General features: G+C 38.6%; 1 protein-coding gene and 1 long non-coding RNA gene across 23 annotated transcripts in view; both read right to left on the reverse strand.

Moving 5' to 3' along the window:
• Nucleotides 1-17,641, reverse strand: part of arhgap15 (Rho GTPase activating protein 15) — an 826,317-nt gene that overhangs the window by 430,764 nt on the left and 377,912 nt on the right. The gene's annotated exons all lie outside the window — the stretch shown is intronic.
• On the reverse strand, nt 3,997-14,342 carry LOC138761983 (uncharacterized). The gene is made up of 3 exons (XR_011356683.1): nt 14,059-14,342; nt 6,721-6,803; nt 3,997-4,245 (listed from the first exon to the last, which is right to left on the reverse strand). It is a non-coding gene; the product is annotated as an uncharacterized lncRNA (long non-coding RNA).

Here is a 17,641-nt window from a genome sequence, read left to right on the forward strand (position 1 = left end):
TTAGTTTAATGTTTGCTCAAAGGTCAGAGAAATCCAGTTCAATTTAAGATTGTATAATCAGTGCAAGGAAGAGCAGTCTCTTAAAGTGGGAAATCAAAGTTATGGGAAAAATATAGAAAATACCCAAATGAATTATCTCTTTCAGATACAGTTTTTTTTAATTCAAGCCAACATGGTGTTCCACTTTTACCCTAGGTCTGAATTACAGAGTGTCATGCAAAATTTGACATGATCTAGAATAGATTAAAAAACCAATGAACATATTCCGTGAGTTTATCATCCACAAAATTTCAGAGCATGATTCACCTATTTTGGCATCAGGCACATACCAGAGGGGTAAAATTATTCACATAATTATCTCTGTCCATACTAATATAAATTGAAGCTCAATACTATAAACTGTAACTGTAATTGAACAATCTCAATAGAACAAGGAAGACATTGTGTACATTTGTTGTTTTACTTGTTATATAAAAAGATACTCCACTGACATTAGGAGACCTGACTATGTAGCTGGTTAACAAAATCTCAGTCACATTTTGAAGTCTACAGAGTGTGCTCATTGTAACAGTGAGTGCCTCCTCTTGTGCAGCAAGTAACAGAGGCAAGAATGTGGCCAGTAGCAAAATGCCTACTGTCAGAAATTCTTCATTTCATTCTCGAGTCTTGGCCAGGTTCAGGTTTTCCATGGTTGTCATCATTGAGATATGCTGGAAGACCTCTGACAGCTCATTCCATTGATGAAAAGTCACATGGATTCTCAATATTCTTGCCACAAGATCTTTCCAAGTAGCTGCACCATATCTCCACCCTGCCTCAATGTGATTTTCCCACTGTTTCAGAGAGGCAAACCAAGCATTGTATTCACAATGATTTCTAATCTTAATCCAATGAGGAATGGGTGCTACCTCAGACACTGAGATTTACCATTATTGTTGACTCAGCATGAATTAATACACTTATTTTCCTATAAGAGCTTTCAGGGAGTACTCAGACCTTTTCATTGATAGAAAATATTCTCACTCCCTTGCCATACAGTTTGCTGTGGATTACGGAATGAATTTTCTCATGATGAATACCACCACATTCTCAAGGAGAATTAGGTTCAAAAAATAAAGTATAGCCCAGCCAATGACACATAAAACCTGAAGCAATGAATAAAAAAATAATACTTTAGTCTATAAAGGCCTCTACACATGGTATTAAATCATTATGATGTATTCTTCTCATACTGTTGGATTGTGCATGAAGTATCATTCTTTTTAAATTTTTTTAAAATTTTTCACACTATGAATCATAATGACCAAAATACACATAAACATTTCCCTCTTGAATATACACAGTGTCATTTTCTCCCCTTTCCCCCTCTCCCATCCCTCCATCCTTCCCACCCCCCCCTTCCCACTCACTAAACATTCAACATATATGATACATTAAACCCATTAAACAATGTCATCACGCAATGAAAATAAACAAGAAAATTGTGTCATCTACTTTTACACACTGGGTCAGTTCATTTCATCTTCTTCTCATTCTGTCATTTTAGCTGGTGGAGGTCCGCAGTAGGACTTATCTGTTGTGTTCCATGTACGGTTCCCAAATTTGTTCGAATACTGTGATGTTATTTCTTAAATTATATGTAATTTTTTTCGAATGGAATACATTTATTCATTTCTATGTACCATTGCTGTATTCTCAGGCTTCCCAAGGATGGGAATTCACCTAACAGAGAAATTCTTCAAGGAGCTAAAGAAAATAATAAGGAAATTCTTATGGAAAGGGGAGAAACTGAGGATAGCGCTAGATAAATTAACAGAATGGTACAAAAAAAGGGGCTTACAGCTAACAAACTTTAAGAATTATTATAGAGCAGCACAATTAAGATATCTATCAGATTTTTATCAAACAAGGGAAAAACCAGATTGGACCAGATTAGAGCTAGATAAAATAGGGGAGAAGGTACCTGAACATATACTATATAAGTGGGATGAAAGGCTGGTGCAACATAGGAATTCACCAGTACTGCACCATCTGCTCAACATTTCAAAGAAGATTCACATAGAAAGGAAAAAAAACAAATAATCAACTACCAAAATTAGTATTGACGCAAAATCAACTAATCCCTTTCACAATAGATAACCTTTCCTTTAGAGAATGGGAGAGAAAAGGGATCAAAAGAATAGAAAATTGATTTTTGGGAAATAAATTATTATCTTTTGAACAAATGAAGTACAAATATGGTATAACTCATGGTACAATGTTTGCATATCACCAACTGAAAACCTACTTAAAGGACAAATTGGGAAGCAGGCTGAGGTTACCAGAAGGAAGCAGCTTTGAATATGTGATTACAGACACAATGATAATTAAAATATTTATAACAAACATGTACATCAAGCTGCAAGAGAAAGAGAATGATGAAATAAGCTGTAAACCCAAACAAAAGTGGGAAAAAAATCTAAATATAAAGATAAAGAATGAAACACGGGAAAAGCTATGCTCCGGAACTATAAGAAATACAATAAACATGAGGTTACGCATGATACAATATAATTGGTTACACAGGCTACACACCATGCCCCAAAAGTTAAATAAATGGGACCCAACAGTATCAGATAGATGTTTTTGCTGTAAGAAGGAAACGGGAACAACAGTACATGCAATTTGGGCATGTGAGAAAGTGGAAAAATGTTGGGAAGATCTTAATCAGGTATTAAATAAAATCACAAAAAGCAACATACCAAAAAAATCCAGAGATCTTTCTTCTAAGTAAGAAGTAAAGAACTTGGGCTCGATTTGGATGAAGCACAAAAAAAAAATTATTATGATAGCCTTAGCTTTAGCAAAAAAATGTATAATGTCAAGTATCATTCTTGAAGCAGACAATGTCAGCCATTTTATTTCAGTCTCTTCCTATGGTAGACTTGGGGAGTTTACTGACCCCTGGTGCACAGTTTCTCCATCCTGGTAGATTTCCTGTGAACAATGATTTCCATGTCCCTGTGAGTGAATATATCTCATGTCTTTCCCACAGCCTCTTACTCCACCTTGACAATGGAAGTGTGTGGTCGTAGTGTCTGGCTGCCAGGGAACAAAATATTTCACTGATCCAAACAATGAGCTGCTGGAGGAACTCAGCAGGTCTGGTAGCATCTCCGGGCAGGAGTGCTGAGTGAACATTACATGTCCGACACTTCATCAAGACCCAACCAAAACATTAACTGACCATTTCTGCCATGGATGCTGCCTGACCAATGAGTTCTTCCAGCAACTTATTGTTTACTCAAGATTCAAACATCTACATTTTTTTGTGTTTCTCTGCACTCTGACGTTGTGTAGTGATAGAGTTGTGTTAATTGATCAGGAATCATGCAGTTTCAGCTTGTACCTGAGTATAAATCCTAATGTTAAATGTCACCATGGTCAGTTGTGTGATGGTTTTTTGCAGTGAACTTGATTTGGGGGTTAACATTAAATGCAATCATATTTTAGTGCACCATAAAATAGGGGTAGATATAGAGTATATTTGCAAATATACTGACTCAGTAGAGCAGAAGAAGTTGTTATAATGTTTAAGTTGGTCAAGGCAAAAGTAATAAGTCATTTATTATGTGAGTGATGTTTGAAACTGGTCATTGGCATGTTCGGAAGTAAGTCAAGAAAGTTAAATATCTGAGTAGGATAATAAAGGCTTGACACATCTCTGCAACAGCTGTCATGGACTATTAACTTGACTCAACAGGAGAAGGGAAGTCCTACACATTATCACTGTACTTTTCCTATTGAAGAGATTTTTTTTCCTGTCATCCAAACTAGATGCAGATGCAACACATGCTCATAGCATTGTCTAAAATTAGAGCTAGTGGCAAATCTAAGTAGGTGTGATAATCTTCATACCCAAGAGTAATTTGAGTAAACTAGTGAATACAGTAGTTTTACAATGTTGATATTTTACTAGTTGATAACATCCAAGTTGAATGAAGATATTGAGCCAAATCCTTCCTCCCATTGTTTCCGCTGTTGGCCTAAGTTAGCAATTCTCTGATCTTTGAGCCACATGCCATGTGGGATTGAACTTCTTCCTCTTTCTCTCAGAGGCATTTTGAAGACAAATCTGGGTAATTTCTTTCACAGTCATAATACCATCATTTCTTCTTGAAATTTACCTTAGAACTGGGAAAAACACCAGACAGGCAGCAGCACATTGAGGGCAGGATGATATACCAGTGATTAAACTTCAAAAATCTGGTGCAACATCAGAAACAAAGCACATCATATGGTTTACAAGAGAAAAAAACAAACACTGAATTACAAATGAGCAAATCTGCATCTTAAATACTCCATTACTGTAGAACATAACTCTAAGGCTCACAAGGTCAAAGGTTCAGATGTTGGAACTACTTAGATGGTTAGATAACAGATAAAGGATATTTCAATCCAAATGTAAGCAGTCAATAAATCTAAGCTTGTTATAGGGGAGAAAATAATCTAGAATAGAGCAAATTAAGCCAAGAAAGACTCATTACTAATTATTTGCAAAATGAATTGTTCTGGTTAATTATTACAATCATCCAGGTATTGCATTTTGGAACAAGATTAACATTAAAATTACAAAACAGAAATGAATTATGCCCTACAGTCAGAAGGATTTAACCAACTGCATCTACTACAATTTATTTTTGCATGTTAGTTCACATAAAATTTAACTAAAACACAAAAACAAATGGTGTGCATTTGTTTAAATTGCAGAAGATAAAAAGTCAGAAACTCAAAGGAAGATTTTAGGATCAGGAATTGAAAGCTGGGTCTACACCTTGAAAACTAAGATAAATCTCTATGTAGACAATCAATTGAAGTAAAGATTGGTTGCTACCAAAACATCTTTTTACCAGCTACGAGAGAAGAATTTGCACAATGAAGTAAATTGCTATGGTCATAAGGGGCCTAGCTCCTTCAATGACTTCATAGTTAAGTTTTTTTGGCATAACTTTTGTTCATGTGTAAATTTGTTATGTTAATTCAAATCATATCTGCATCTTCCGAATTTAAAGCTAAACTACAACACAGTTTCAATATTTTTATCATATACTGTCCAAAGATGGATTGAACTTAGCTTGGGTATGATCCTGGTGCCCAAGAAAATGTTGAATTTTTTTCTCCAATTTCTGTTAGCCCCCCCTTCACCAAATGTTCCCATTTCCCTCATTCCCCCTATCCATCTTCATCCAGCTCCCCACCCCTTCCCTTCCTTCTTCTATTAGATAACTATTTTTCTTAGCTTGTCCACCATAACTTAGCCTCTTTTGCTTCTAGCTTCTCACTTGTATCCACCTATTACCTCCTATTTGTCAGCCTGTGTTTCTTGCCCTTCATGTCCTCCTTCCCCCTCAGCACCCCCCACCCCCCACACAACCTTTGTGCCTGATTTTCAGCACTCCTGAAGACGGGCTCAGGGCTGAATTGTCAACCACCTTTTACCACTGTGTGACCTGCTGAATTTCTACAGCACTTGTGTGTACTGAACTGTTTTGTGTATTTGTTTTGGTCCATCACATAGGTCTTGATTTGTAGATTGAGCAGGCCATTTTTACATGTTTTCTAGATTACTTTGGAAGCACAATCCTTCATCTTGTAGCACCATCCAATGTTCATTAGTGACAGTGGGTACTAGGTTCTCACACCCAGTAACATAAGTGTCATGTTTCCTTGGAGACCAGCCACATGTGTTAAATTAAAAAAAAATATATGTTTTATTTTAGTAAAGTAAAATTCAATGAATTCTAAGTTCAATGTGCACTGATCAATGCGTTACTACAAGTCTGAAATCAAAACTAATAAGGTCTTCACATAGATTCAAGCAAAACTGCCACAAAATGTTATATAATTTGATAGGATTATCCTATTTATTGATTATTTCATAGATTCTAATAAATTGATTAAATGAATAGCTTCAGACGGAAGGGATATGCTTTGTATTTGTTTTTCCTGACCATAGAAGGTACCAGTCTATAAATAATAGAAAGAATGGCACAGATAAGATGGGCCAAATGGCCTCTTTCTGAGTAATACATTTTCTATGATTCCACAATTACCCCATAAGCACTTAAAAGATTTGAGAAAATCATAGACATTGGACTGAATCAGACACTTTGCAACTCCAACATTTCAATTGTTGTCAGACTGACTATATGACCTAACTTTCTCTTGTCATTCTATTTAACTTTTTACAACTCTATAATACTGCCCATCCCTCCCTTTTTGTTCCTTTACTCTTGAAACTTGCATTTATTCTTTTTTCTGTGTAAACATCAATGCTCCTGTATCCAGCATCCCATTTTCAAGAAATACCATTGGATCACAACCCACACCAATTATCATGTTTTCACTCCTTTGCTCTTCAATCTACATTAGTTTCCTCTGTAAAAATAACAGGCTTAACATTTCTTTGACATGCCCAATCTGCTTCAAGATTTTCCCCCTTGCTATCACTGAAAACTTTACATGTCTAACAACCATCAAACAGCTCCACACTCCATTAAATCTGCCCTTAAACCCCACCCTCACATCTTCCCCAATCATTCCAACCACTTGGCCTCATATTAAGACTGCATTTGAGTGTGTATTTCTTTGTTTTTGTAAATCACTTCCAAAACATCTTACCCTTCTTTAAATTTTTAATAATCAATCAATTATTCAGTCTCCTAATAGCCACCTCTTTACCTCAAAGTCAAATTTTATAGTGTAGTAGTTTTCATCTCTTGAACAAGTCTTGTAATTCCAAAGAACATGGTTTAAATGTCATTCTAAAGATGGAAAAAGGGGAAAGGTTGGAAAGTATTTTATAATATGCTTCTGCTGTTTCCTTCCTTACTTTTGAAATAAACGTTCCTTCACAACCAAGTTAAAATCACTTACAGCAATTCAAAGCTATAAATGCAGAGCAATAAAACATTTAGCTATCAATAGGTTCCCAAAGATTACAAGTCAGCACTAAAGTGTATGAATGTTCTTGCGTACAAGATAGAAGAATAACATTTTGTGACTCACTAAATCTGACTATGTGTGTTTAATGTGTTTTATTTGTTAGCATATTCATAATTGAAAATATTTTATTAAGCTTTCAGAGAAGTCTTGCATGGTATATACAGTTGCCTGGAGGCACCTACCCGAAATCAAGTTTCCACAATTTCACAGAGAACATAAAAAAATCTTATTGGGTCTAATTGCCCACTTGTAGCCCTGCTGTAATGTATTTATTTACGATCTCTCATGGGAGGAGGAGTGAGCATGCCAACTCCATTCCTCCACCCAAACAGGTCAGATATGATCAGATGGAATGCTGAATCATTCATTTCACAACAAAGCAGAACATGGCACACATCCATTTCAGGTTTAGCTGCACTGAGATTGGGGAAGTAACCCACTCTGCAAAACACCTGTGATAATCAGACTCTTATTTTCAACGTCTGAATGCTGACTACATTTCTTAGCTTTAGGCCTTGTTTCTCAGCGAGGAAGTCAGGTTGAAATTAACAGATCTACCAAGCAAGTATATTTTAAAGAAAGGCTTGTGGACTGAGAGTTTACCCAATCCTACATCATAATTTTCCATTCCGCTCCATAATGACCCGAACCTCAATCATCTGTTCACCTTCATTATCATGCTTTGATTTCTCCCTCTTTCTTCAATTATGCATTTCATACTATACCCATTATTACTCATTAATTGCCAATGCTGCCTCAGCCATCCTGACTACTATTTTCCAGTTCACCTACTCAGCTGCTGACCACCCCCTTGACCTGGCCAATCACAGACAGGACTTGCAATTATGATGCCAGGCCAATGGAGTTGACAAAACTTTTGCTTTCTGGCCACTATTAAGTTTCCCAATCGATTCCCAATGTCCTCATACATTTTGGTGCCAGTGTACTTATGGACTATTTGCTGATCTGATCTGCATCAGCTGTCACCAGTCTCTGACGTCTCCCCATGGCTGTCACTGGTCCCTGACATCTCCTCACCACTCGCTCACTGCCACTCACCCCCACGCCTCATGCAATTTGCTCAGGGGGCCATGTTTATCAAACAAAGGCTCAGCATGGAGCCTGATCAAGCAAGTGATCGATCATCTGCTCCCCGCAACAGTGGGCCCTGCCCATTGCCCTAGCGACCACCTTCTCTCCCTCCCAACCTTGCATGCCCATGGGACATGACAGATCTGTCAATCAATTGACATTTGAATGGTGGAGGGTAAGCAGCCTGAGCCTCTGTGTGTGTGGCAGGCAGGAAGGGGTGATGCTGCTATTGCTTGTGTGCAAGGAGGCCGGTGTGTGAGCCACAGGCAAATATGAGTGCCTATCTGTCTCAATCCAAAACAGTGAAGAGCTCCAGTGAGTGGTGTACTGACAAATTTGGTTTGGCATCTCGGCCATGCAAGGCTGGAGGGTTTCCCTTGAGGTGAGTGAAGGCACACACATGCACACATTATCTACAAGGGGCCTTGCAGAGGAACCCATTTGCCAACTTAGCCTTAAATACACAAAAATAAAATAATATTCCTTGTTGAAACCAGGGGGCATCTTATATGCCCCTGGGCCTTATATGCCATCAAATACAGTACATAGTATTTACTTTCATGTTATAATAGAAGTTAATTGATCTCTGATTTAATCACCATGTAAGGATCACCAAACAGGTAAAAGATGTATATTAATAGCTGAAGGGCTTTACAAATCTACCATTTTACTATTATAGATACAGGGATTCAGAATTATCTGATACAGAGGTTAATACAAGGTTAATCCAGGTATGTATATTTTATGGAGTAACATTAACTTTGGAAACTACCTCACACAGCCTGCCACAGAAATTGGATTCTTTGAACATTTCGACCAATAAGTGAGATATGAAAAATCTCTAATCTTGGGGGAAAAGAAAACACACCTCTAATAAAAATACTTCAACATCTTTCTAACTACTGAGAAATAAAGTAAGCTTATTAACGCAACGATTATCCTTTGCAACTTTGCATTTATCTTCTTGAAATAAATGAATTTGACGTCATATACCGACTCAGTCTGCAAGTTAACCTTTCTGGAATCCTGCACGAGGACTCCCAAGTCTCCTTGAACCTCCAGTTTCTAAATTATTTTCCCAATTAGAAAATAGTTTAGGCCTTTATTTCTTCCACCAAAGTGCATGACCATACATTTCCCTATGTTTTGACACTTTGCCAATTTCCCCAACCCTTCCAAGTCCCTCTGGAGACTTCCCTCTTCCTCAACACTACCCACCACTCCACTTACCTATGTATCATCAACTAAATTGGCCACAAAACCATCACTTTCATCATCTAAGTCATTTATATGTCATGTAAAACATAGCTGAGTCAACACCAATCCTTGCAGAACACCACTAATCACTGGCAACCAGCCAGAAAAGGCTCACTTTTATTCCTACTCTTGGCCTTCTAACAGAGTCATCATTTTAGGTTGGAGGCCCTTCATTTGAGCATATTTTCACTAAAATGTATGGAGTTTGCATTTTTCCTCATGACCATATGTGTTTCCTCTGGGAGTTCTATTTTCCACCCCCACTCCAAAGGCATGCAGGTAGATAGAATAATTGTCGATTGTAAATTACCCAAATGTGGATATGAATGATGGAAGCTGAGTGGAGCAGACATGAATGTAGAGAGAATTACAAAGGGATCAGTGTAGGATTAGTGTCAAAGGGTGTTTAATGGCCACTGTGACCTTGGCCTTTTTTGTGCTGTTCAACTCGCTAACTCTCAATATTAAATCTTTTTGTGGGATGGTCTTGCACCCAAATTGCATTCATTTAGCTTGTATATCCTGACTCTCATCTTGAATTATTTGACATGGCATGGAGCTGGATGTCATTTAACATTTCCACAGTTTGACAATAACAGGGGACAGAATCTTGTCACAATTTGATATTGTCAAACTGTAATATGCACTTAGGCTCACGTGTCATAATATTTTTATAGTTGGGATTTTTAAGAAGATTGTAATGTACTTTCAACATTACAAAATAACAATTCGGAAGGATTAGATAGAGATTCAGAAAAGAGAAGACATTTCTGACGGAAAATATCTGTTAAAGTCTTAGAAGTATCATGAAATTGAAATCACTCATTCAGAATGAGTGACAAACAATGTCACCCGCTCCAGCTCAGTTGACCTCCTCCTACTACTTTCCTGCCATATTAGATTGCAGTCATTACTACCTATTTCAAAACATCATCTCTCTATCCATGAATGCAAGTATTATAATCAAGGGAATTTCTGGCATTAACCGTTATACTTGTATAACAATAAGATTTAATATTGAGAAAAAAGTTCCATTTGCTTGAGTCACTTCATTTTTTCTGTCATTTTTATAAACAATTCAGTTTATTCGATGTGACAACATTTTGGATTAACTCATTCATTATTTGGATGATTGCTTGCAACATCTGGAAAGTAAAATAATATAATAGCACTCCTCTCCTCCCCTCAGCTCGAGGAAAGGAGGCTCTTGCAACTTCTTCAGAAAAGCAATGCTCCTTTAAATAGAAACAGCTGGTGGATAAATTAAATGTTAGATCAGAACTGCACTCAACTGAGCTTTTTTCACCTGTGAGAACAGCCTGAATATATTTACATCTGTGCCACTTGTGATTTATAGCAATCCATGAACTCCACATTTTGACATGAACTTTGACAAGTCTTAGAAAGACTTGCAGGAAAGTAACTCATACCCCTGTGGTATCCATCACACAATGTTTGTAATCTCTCTCATTCTAAAGAGATAAATGCCAATTATATTCAGTTGAAAGGCTGAACGGTCAGTCACTCTTTTTTTTCTGAGAACAAAATTCTCACTGTGTGCAATGGTCTGACTTTGGCAAGTGTGCCAACAATGTTCTAACTTTTGAAACCGGTTTGTTATGCTTGGCTTGTCTGCACCTGTGGTTTTAAATCAGCAGAACTAAATCTCTCTATATTGCTCCTTTAGCCTCTGACCACAGTAAATATGCAACACAATACTGTAGACACTTGCAAGCCCAAAATTACAATTAATGTGGCTGAATCCAGCAAATCTCCATTCACTTTACAGCATATCCATTCATGATGCAACATGTTTTAAAGTTACATGTTCATGAATACAGGCAGATATATTTAAATCCAATGTTAATGCACTAACACTGAATATCACCATATACACTCTGGAAATTCTTGTAATAATTTTTCTTTTTTTGGTATTTTATTAAAGCTCCTGTACAATATCAGTGTTTTAATTTCATGTTAAGAGTTTGTTTCCTTTGTTTAGGTCTGAAGACAGATATCAGATATATTTATCAGGGTGGACATGCACAACCCTTTGTCATCCACCACAGTCCCATTGCTCCTACCATATCCACTAGTTTATTCAACTGTAAAATAAGTGACCATGAACTCATAGGTTATGCTATTAGTCAAAGAGTTATTGGAGTCTGTCTTGAAATATCTGAATTATGCTGCATGACATTCTCAGTAAATACCAGTTTCACAAATTCAACATCAGTTATCTCAGAAATTACGGAGTGAGAACAGGAACTAAATGCAAAGGAAAGAGGCTCCTTTTTTCCAAAAGACACAAGATTACTCATTACCCCTGTAACCAAAGATTTCATCAAACATAAATCTCAGCATGAATTGGGTAACATTAATTTTAGAAAGAGGTAATGAGATGCAGTAAGTGTCATTTCTTGTTTTATTCCATACTTAAGCTGAATTTTCTTGGAGGATGGGTATTGGGGGAGAAGGAGCATGCAGGAAATATGGGTGTATGATCAAATAACATTATTGCTGGGATCTATAATTGTTTGATTGCATTTTAAATTGCATTGCTTAATTTGCGGCAAGGTTACTCCCAAATTTAACTTTAAACTTCCATGCAACAATATTTAAAAGTGTGATCCTTGAACTATTTCATCAAAATAAAATAACCAACGCACTTTCTTTTAAGTCCACAGCTGTGAAAGAATAACTGACACTCAACAGTGAGTAAATTTCCTCCACCTAATGTCAAAGTTACAGGAGAAAAATGCCCTCATTGCCAAGTTGATTGCATGTTCTATTATGTATACACCAATTACACGTTTTGTGATCAGTGAAATGTGACTAATAATCAGTTAATGGATGAATAATACCATTTTGTACTTTTTGCAGTCCTGTCCTGGCCCCTTTTCAAATGCCACACAATGCAATAATAATAAATTGCTGTTAACATAGTTCCAGAAAATAATGTACTGTATGTTATCATTTTAAGGATTTGTGATATATCTGATGCAGATTGAGTGGGACTTTGCATTGCTCAGTAAAGATGAGGGCCAAATGTTTATCTGTACAACAGATGCTGCTTTTCAATGGCTTACAGGTGGACTAGAGATTATAAATGGAGCATTGACTAAATCAGTTCACCGAATCACAGACTAATCATGTCGGTCAGGTTTACATACACTTAGCAGATTTGAGAAAGGTTAACTATGCTGATTTAGCCCAAGAAAGTGGTTTTCAGACTGTAATCAGCAAGGAAATCTGCTGTTCTTTGCCTAAATCCTCTCCTCAGACTGGCGATTAGCAACTAAATTTCTGGTTTGATTAACGATACATTGAGTGTAAGCAGCTTTGAAGGGGAAAAAAAACACAAATCTGTACCTTTTTCTACCGTGTATTATATGTTAGATTTCTACCTCCTCCATGAACAGCTCAATAAGAAAATTAGAAAAATTGTGTCACAGCAGAGGGTAAAACCATGTTCCAGGCTGTTTTGGAGATCTTCATCTACTCAGTGATAATTAAATCTCAGAATCACAGGTGATGTCCTAGCACAGATTCTACCAGGAGATCCCAATGGACTTATAAAACAGTCCTCCCTCTGAGGCCTGTTAGTACGGTACGGATCAGGTGGTAATATAAAAGGACAGATGAGCTTTATCTGACAGATGGCAGAATGACCTGGAAAACCTGCCCCCTTTTCTGGGATCAGACTGCAGATGACAGGTATTATTTCATAAAATAAAGTTGAAAAGGAATCACTGGGGCCCTCACATTAATCCAAAACAGTAACCAGGCATGTGAATTAATTGTCAGGAATTATTTGCCTCTGCTTTTTTAAAGAGAACATACATTTATTTCCTTGCAAAGTTAATGCTCCTGCAGATATGGGGAATAAATTTAATTCTTCATTGGCATAAAATGTTGATAAAAGTAAACTTCAATGTTGTGATACGCCTTAAACAGAAGACACAATTCAAAAGGGTTACATTTTAACTCTAAATTTATTAATGACTATTAACAATATAACTTCTTAACCCTAGCCCCACTCTTAGTATCCTTTAACAAATATACAGATGTTATATCTTCATAAACAGTGTTTCTGTAAAAATAAACCCAGACCATTACCTAATATTAAAAAAGAGAGAAAAATCCCACCAAAAAAAACCAGGTCAGTCAGTCAAGTAAGTCAATCAGAAAATAAAGTCCACAGAATTCAATCTCAAAACACAATGTCCATATTCATTTCCCCCAACTGAACAACAAAAGGATGATGTTTTGAACGTTGGAGAGAGAAATGTCCGATGTTAAGTTGCTGTAAGCTTATGTATCCTTTTTCAAGGCCTCCTTAGATGACTTCCCTTGGTTCTCAAATTGTGTTTTTTTTTTAACCCTTCATCATCTTATGAGGCATGTGCCTTTCCCATAGCTCTCCTGGTTGGTCTCTGCCACTCCAACTGCTGCAGTTTTCCTGCTCCAACTGCCATTCTGAATCTTCCATTCTTTCTGTCTGCACAACTCAACCGAGCTGCACCACAAGTCACACAGAGTTCTCAGTAGAATTCCATCTTTTATGATGTCAGTCCACAGTCCAAAAGGTCATGGTCCATAACAGTTGAAATATTTAGGTTTTGGAATTTCTTGCTTAAAATCCATCTTAAATATTAGTTAACAAAAACATGTTAATTATTATTTTCATGGTACTAACTGCAGAGCTCAAGAAACATAGCTTACCAGAGAAGAGGCAACTACCAACTGTTTTTTTAATTATTTTAAACAACATAAGGGGGAGTGATGTCAGCACACTTCATAAAGGGTAGAGATGACAGCGCGCCTCACAAAGGGGAGTGAAGTTAGCATGTTGCAGAGTCACTGTCTCTCTGTCAACATGCCAGCAGGGCAGCAACATGCTCCATCAACCCATGTGGGTCTGCAAATGTGGGCTTCTCCTGGGCAAAGAATGGGAGCCCACACCATTCTGTGCCGGCTGCTCAGTGCAGCGATTCTGCCTATCCAGCTGTGTGGCCACTCGGTCTGCCATATCACACTCCCCCCCTGCCCCCCCCCCCCGAATTATTGCACAGCTGCAATGTCACAATTTTGGGTATTTTAGGAGAGCGTCCCTGGCGCTTGGGAGGTGGGCATGCAATGTTCAGCAATGTCCACGTGTGGAGGCTTCAATCTGTCTCATGTATTTAATTCTGGTTGACCACCAATGTCCAATATCACTGTAGATCCATTGTGCTGCAGCACTTTTTAAGGCTCCTCGTAAGGCTGCTGCAGGAGTGTAGTGTGGGATGGATGTTGAACCAAGACATAAAAAGTAGAGTCGAGAGCAGTAGAAATGTCTGTAAGCAGTGATCCATGACGAGTTGCTGGAACCAGAGGCTGGGAACTCTTCTTGTTTCTTAGTTCTTGTAATTCCTCTGTAACCAAGGATCTATCTTTGGCTGGAGAAGGAATGATGTCTGCTGGTACTAGGAGTGGAGCACCATAAACTAATTCTGCTGAAGAGGTCTCCAGATCATCCTTAGGTGCTGTTTTATTACCCAACAGCACCCACAGAAACTCATCTGCCCACTGAGGCCCGTTAAGTCTTGCCTGCGAGGCATGTTTCAGATGCCAGTGGGAATGTTACACTAGCCCATTAGCCTGTGGGTTGTACGCCGTAGTATGGTGTAATTGCATATTGCAAATTCTCGCCAGGTTTGCCCACCAAGGTTGTAGTAAACTGAGTTCTCCTGTCAGAGGTTAGTTGGACGAGTACTCTGAATTGAGCAACCCAGGTCGAGAGAAAAGTCCAAGCACACACTTCAGCCATGATGTCCATCAGTGGTGTCGCTTCCGGCCAGCAGGTAAAATAGTCAACCATTGTTAGTATATACTGTTGACCTCTGGACATAGGCAGAGAAGTGGTGTGGGCAGAGAAGTGTGTGCTTGGACTTTTCTCTTGACCTTGGTTGCTCGATTCAGAGTACTCTTAACACACACGGTGGTGGTTAAGTAGTGCTGATCTCCATAATGTGGAGAGTCTAAATGGAAATCTGGTGTAGGTAGTTCAGGAAACTCTGCTAATAAGTTTGCAAAATCATCGGTGGGAAGTGTTTGCACACATAGCAGTGTTGCCAGCCGGTGACCTGAAGAAAGTGGGCATGTGCGGAATGTATGGACCAAATGGTGCCCTTTCAGTCTACCAACAAATCATGTGACCTCAGGAAGTCAGCTCCCAAAATGTGCTGTCCTACCGCCGCTAGCATGAAAGCCCAGCAATAAGCTATGATGCCTAATACCAGTGTATCAACTTGGTACCATAACTGCTAATCATAGTGCCATTGGTGACATGCAAGTAGGCTTGAGGCACTCAAGATTCCTGCTTGTCAGAGGATGGTGTGAAGATACTGAGCTGAGCTCCAGTGTCGACTAGCAGTTTGCATCCCTTGCGCTGATCAGTGGCATATAACAGGCCAGTGTGGTCGCCAACCACTGAGGCCATCTGAGGTGGTTGGCATTGTCTTTTTCCTGTGAGTCAAACACGTAATTGCATGGTGGCACAGCGGCGCACATTCCTGCCCCACTTTCTGTGGTAGAAACACCACTCATTGTTCTCCGATGGCTTTTTCTTCCTCAGTTGCTTGTGGAGTGCTGTAGAACTGATGGCTGCATTGACTTAACTGTCCAAGGTGATCTGTTGAAACTTTGCCACGGGAGGCTGCGGTACCCTGTGAAGTCTGTCTGCCTCCCATGCCATTTCCCTTGGTTTGGAGAAGTCATCAGAAGAGAGCAGCAGGGCGATGTCATGAGGGAGCTTTTCCAAGAAGGTTGCCTCAAACATTAAGCAGTTGAAATGGCCATCTGCAAATGGAAGCATTTCATTCATCAGTTCTGACAGCCTTCTATCCCCCAAATCGTCAAAGTGGAGTAAGCATGTGCCTCTTTCCAGGTCAGACATGCTGAAAGTCGCAAGGATGTGTGCCTTAAAAGCAGTGTATTGATCCTCCTCCCTTCTCAGGTGGGTTGTTGATAAAATCATCTACCTTGGCAGCAGAATCTTCATCTAATGAGGTAACTACATGCCAAAATTTGGTGGCTTCATTTACTCTCTTCCTAATGTGGAATTGAGCCTCTGTCTGCTGGAACCATGGATGTAGTCTGTGAAGCCAGAAGGTGGGCAGTTTCACAGCCACCACATGCAGCAGAGTAGTGGCATCCATTCTTTAGGCTTTCTCACTATGCTTCACTTTTGGGACACAAAAGATATCGAGCACCCGTCGGGGTCACCCGTTTAGTGGTACTGACTGCAGAGAAACACAGCTTATTTTAAACAATCGTTCACCTCATAAAGGGGTGTGAAGATAGTGCACTGCAGTCATTGTCTCTCTGGCAACATGCCGGCAGGGAAGCAACGCACTGCATCAACCCATGCGGATCTGCAAATGAGGGCTTCTCGTGGGAAAAGAATGGAAGCCTGCACCATTCTGTGTTGGTCGCTCGCTGCAGCGATTCTGCCTGTCCAGCAGTGCGGCCATTCGGTCCACCACAATTATCAAAATTAATTCAGATTATTGTTGGACATACAAACAAGGACTGGATACTGGACAAGAAATTTTTACCATTATGCTCATGAGTTTCATATGCTATGCAGTAGTTAGGAAACTGAAAATCAATCAATTAGAAACAATGCACATCCTACCCACTTAGTCTTCAAGGGTAACAACTTGAAGGTCTCAAGCCTGAAATGTAATGAACTTTTAGCATTGCAGCTGTAATACTGTGCTCAGTCGGACACATTTCAGGAATAGTGTAGGAATTTAAATTTTCAAATACCGTGGCAACCTTTTTGAATTACTTTTATAATCTTTGATTAGTTACGAAGGTAGAAATGTTGACTAATGAGATATTTATTGGATAAGAATTCTGGCTTTCTTTTATTTTTTTGGCAAAATGGTGGTGGGTTCAGATTTTCTTTTTATAATAATAAAATAATTTTTAAAAAGTTGTTTCTCAAATTTACCCAATGATACAATTAAGAAAGATGCAATAGATTTCAAGCTTTCTCTGTACTTTTTAAAGTTAATTTTAAACCAAATCCCATAACTACTTTATGGGATACTACGATATCTTTTGAGCCCCAAAAGTGAAACATAGTGAGAAAGCCTGCAGAATGGATGCCACTACTCCGCTGCACGTGGTGGCTGTGAAACTGCCCACCTTCTGGCTTCACAGACCATGTCCATGATTCCAGCAGACAGAGGTTTCTGAAAGGAAATGTGCTGAACTGGAGCAAGTTCAAACTTATTTAGATTCTGACCCTTTTTTG

Source organism: Narcine bancroftii, chromosome 4 (assembly GCF_036971445.1).
Source record: "Narcine bancroftii isolate sNarBan1 chromosome 4, sNarBan1.hap1, whole genome shotgun sequence".
Lineage (NCBI taxonomy): Eukaryota > Metazoa > Chordata > Chondrichthyes > Torpediniformes > Narcinidae > Narcine > Narcine bancroftii.